The sequence below is a fragment of the Macrobrachium nipponense genome, chromosome 41, assembly GCF_015104395.2.
Source record: "Macrobrachium nipponense isolate FS-2020 chromosome 41, ASM1510439v2, whole genome shotgun sequence".
NCBI lineage: Eukaryota > Metazoa > Arthropoda > Malacostraca > Decapoda > Palaemonidae > Macrobrachium > Macrobrachium nipponense.
Window position 1 is genome coordinate 8,394,616 of NC_061102.1, and position 5,000 is coordinate 8,399,615.

Here is a 5,000-nt window from a genome sequence, read left to right on the forward strand (position 1 = left end):
AATAAGAGGCTGGGTCATCGAATTTCGCTTTTCGGATTTTGATATTTGTTACAATTTTTTTTTTGTGCTCACATGGAGTGTAGATGCTGGTTTAGGAATTCATGTTACGAACATTTTACAATTGTAGAGAAAATAAAATGGAGTTGGAAAGTGCTGAAGGTGCTCAGTGGTCTCTAATTAAGAAGTAAATACTGATGTTAGTCAACAATAATCAATACGAACGTTAGAATGTGTCAACCGAAAGTATGAAAATAAGTTGACAACAAAAATCACGGATTAAAAGCAGTGTTAGTATAGTGTATCTTCCCAGTATTCCAGAGAGAGAGAGAGAGAGAGAGAGAGAGAGAGAGAGAGAGAGAGAGAGAGAAGCAATCGAATAAACCTGTGTTTCCCCCAAACTGTCCGGCCGTTTACAGAATCATGGGATGTTGACAGTGTTACCAGATCTCTTCGAAAACATTACATGTGGAATCAGCTTGAAAATCCGGAAGGGCAAACAGTTGACCTCTCTCTCTCTCTCTCTCTCTCTCTCTCTCTCTCTCTCTCTCTCTCTCTCTCTCAATCTTTTCTCTCTCTCTTGTCCAATCCTGCCTCGTCTAGTGCTCGTATGTATTTTCGATCGTGGTCGCAGGTGTATGATCGTGTATTTCTGCAAGGTTTCGTATTTCCTTATTGCTGGCAACACTGCCAGGTCTAACATCCACTTAATTAATTAGAAACCAAGTCCCTAATGACGAAGATTCGAGTTAATCGCCCACGATATATTATTCCATTAATGAGAAAAGTTCCCTGTCTGAGAATGTCAGAATTAAAAAAAAAAAATCGTAAAGACGAAAGACAAATTGTTGGTATTGTTGTATCTGAGCTACTGTATTCTGTTCCAATTAAATGCGAAAATTTAGAACTCAATGTATCGTTCCATTACCGGATCACATTTCTGTTTCGTTATTATAGTTACAACATTAAAGGCAACGTTATGTTTGGCTCGTATGGATATGTGTATTTTATGTGCATACATAGACATCCACATGTATATACGTATGTGTATATATATATATATATATATATATATATATATATATATATATATATATATATATATGGTATAAACCGCGAAGGAAAAAAAAATAAACAACGGAGTGTCTGCAAGCTCTTTCGTACCCGACGTCCTTTATTCAGTTTGTCTGCTGAGTAAAGGAAGTTGAGTCGAAAGATCTTGCAGAAACTCCGTTGTTTATTTTTCCTTTCTTGGCTTATACCTTTATTCATAGATTTATCACGTTCCACTTCGTGATTCAGTTTATACATACACACACACGAGTGTATATATACTATATATATATTATATATATATATATATATATATATATTATTCGAGCTACAAATGTCCTTTAATATCTAATTCGCTCTACCTCGGAATTATATATGATATATGTAAACTACAAAATTCCCTTCTGTTTACATATATGAAAATATATTAATTCCCAGGCAGAGTGAATTAGATATTAAAGGACATTAGTAGCTCGAATAATTTATATAATCACGGTGATTGTGATAATTACTCATATATATATATATATATATATATATATATATATATATATATTATATTATATATATATACATATATATATATATTATATATATGTGTGTGTGTGTGTGTGTGTGTGTGTGTGTGTCTGTCTGTGTCTGTGTGTATGTATATGTATATATAGATATTTATATATATATATATATATATATGTATATATATATCATATCATATCATACCATATATCATATCATATCAATCTTTTCTTATAAGGGAGATCGGACATGAGCGGTAATAAGGTAGGTGACAGAAGTCTAATCTCGATGCATTTCCTACGCAGTTCTGTCGAATTCGTTGCGAAATCAATGCTATCCTTATCCTTAAATTCATTCTTATGTCAATATAAAAAAAATCTTTTTCTTTCCTAATAACTGATCTCTTCTTCCGTTATCTTCTGTTACTTCTTTCAAATGAACACACTGCATTCTTTGGAAGCTTGAGTTTCAAGTCATTGACGGCTCCTGAATAATAATAATAATAATAATAATAATAATAATAATAATAATAATAATAATAATAATAATAATAATAATAATAATAATGCAACATATTCTTTCGGAAAACTTGGAATTTCAAGTCATTAATGCCCCATTTCCCCTTAGTGGGCTTCTTCCATGTGAATAGGGTTCGTCCTTGGAATAATAATAATAATAATAATAATAATAATAATAATAAATAATATATAATAATAAAATATAAAATATACCGGAAAAAATCTTTACATGGTCTGTAATAATAATAATAATAATAATAATAATAATAATAATAATAATAATAATAATACCGTATCACAATGGTCTGTTACAATGTAAGCGTCGATCATGATCAGCTGGAATAGCTCCCTTGTGTCTCTGGCCAAAAAATCCCAAAGCCACAGAGACACGGGTCATTAATTTCCAGTTCTCTGTACCTAAAGGGTTCTGTAATCCAATAGGGGAGAGAAGCATACATACATTTGGGCGCGCCTCCCCCCCCCCCCCCCTATTATCGGAGGTGAGGGAGGATGGTGGGGAGGGGTTAGTAGGTTACACCTCGACATCCATTCCTCCCCAGTCAAAGAGTAATCTCCACTGGGGAGGTTACGGAGATTACAGCTCCGTAATTATTTATTGTCGTATTTGTGTGTCTGTATAAATGACATATTTTCCTGATTTGCGTAATTTGAATTACATTTTACTTTGAAAATCGTTTTATTAAAATTATTTATAGCTTTACTGAGGAAAACAGATGGATGTGTATTATTGTATTGTTATTTATTATATATATATATATATATATATATATATATATATATATATATATATATATATATATTATATATATATATATATATATATATATATATATATATATATATATATATATTATATGTGTGTGTGTATTGCCAAGAACTGTTCGATTTGCAGGATAAAGTTCTTACAATTTTCATTGGTGTATGTCCTCATTCCAATGTCTCTCTCTCTCTCTCTCTCTCTCTCTCTCTCTCTCTCTCTCTCTCTCTCTCTCACACACACACACACACACACACACACACACACACGATAAACAACATTTCAAGATAGTTTATGGGGAACTAATATTTTACTAGGTAATGTTATATATATATATATATATAATATATATATATATATATATATATATGTATATATATATCTATATAAGTCCACATTTTAACCTGGAGATGTACACGGTGCGCCATTCCCGTATAACATTACAATGATATAATGTGTGCCCTGTAATTTGCGTATATATGAATTTATGAACGCATATATAAACAGTGTTTTGCGAGCAGACACTTTATTCAGCCATATATCCATATACAATTACGCCTGTACGGACAAAGTTTACGTGCGTTGCCGTACGTACGTACGTACGTAAGTACAGTCCAATTTCACGTAGTCAAGTTATTTGATTTGACGGGACTGGGAATTTCCCTGCTGAGTTATCACGATCTTTTTTGAGCTGTGCAATTCATCCGCCGCTCGTTGTTTGTTCGAATTGCACGTAGGAAGTCTCTCTCTCTCTCTCTCTCTCTCTCTCTCTCTCTCTCTCTCTCTCTCTCTCATATATGTATTAAGCTTCAAAAGTCATTTGATATCCAATTCGCTCTACCTCGGAATTAATATATTTTTATATGTTAATTGAAGGGATTTTTTTAGTTGATATATATATATGTGTGTGTATATATTATATATATATATATATATATATATATATATATATATATATATGTATACATACAAAACATATATGTATGTGTTTGTTTGTATGTATTTATTCATCTGCATTTACTCCTTTCCATTGGTTTTTCTTTCCCATTACCATCCGTTTCAGTTTCTCCCATCTTCTTCTTCTTCTTCTTCTTCTTCTTCTTCTTCTTCTCTTCTCCTCCATTTAACCCCTTCCCTCCTTCCTCTTTCTATACGACCGACTCTCTCTCTCTCTCTCTCTCTCTCTCTCTCTCTCTCTCTCTCTCTCTCCCGTAATCGCGAAAGCAATAGAAATTTAATGGCGCCAGATTTGAGCGCGAGCGGACGTCCACTTGACATTGCATTCACAAAGGCTCAGGCAAACAAACATTTCGAGCTCATACGGCGACGAGTGTTTGCCTATAATCATAGAGCCAGAGCTCTGTCATTTCTCTCTCTCTCTCTCTCTCTCTCTCTCTCTCTCTCTCTCTCTCTCTCTCTCTCTCTCTCTTACTGTTCGCTTTTGGGCATCTGGACTTTAATAAAGCGTCTCCGGAGGGTGGGACGAGGAGTTTCCAAAGTCGTTTCGAAAGGGGCTTTGAAACCAAGGATCTCTCTCTCTCTCTCTCTCTCTCTCTCTCTCTCTCTCTCTCTCCTTCTCGGTAGGGTAGGGTAGGTTGAGGAGTTTCCGAATTCCTTAGCCAAGGAGCATATAAGTTATAGGGCCAAGTTACATGTTAGATGAACTCGAAGTCTTTAGTTGAGGGAATTAACTCGAGGACTTAGTTAATAAGGGAATAGAAATCGCGCCGATAAACGAAAGAATAAAAAGCAGATGAATGAGTAAAAAAAGCAAGGACGACGAAGATCGAGAGGCATTTCCAGAGCAGGGAACAACGGAACAATAGTAACAGCAAACGATCCCTTCTGTGCAATCCACGAGCAACGGCCGCCCGTCCAATTATGCCATTTCTCGGGAAAGAGTGAGATCTCATAAGGCGTTCCAGCAGTTCAAACACGCCGCTAAACACGCTGCTTCTGCTTCTGCTTCTGCTTCTGCTTCTGCTTGGGCAAGCTAGGAAAGACCAGGGCATGACGAGACCTCGGCTGCAGGAAAGAGGAATGGATGATGACTCGGATTTTCGGTTGTGTTGTAGAGATATGATGAAGGCTGGTATAATGGATGGATGGGGGAGGAGGAGCGGAAGGGGGGATGTTGT

The 5,000-nt window shown here is 35.2% G+C and overlaps 1 protein-coding gene across 1 annotated transcript in view; it reads left to right on the forward strand.

Moving 5' to 3' along the window:
• LOC135212486 (cell adhesion molecule Dscam2-like) overlaps positions 1-5,000 on the forward strand; it is a gene marked incomplete in the record, with an annotated part of 596,569 nt that overhangs the window by 408,872 nt on the left and 182,697 nt on the right.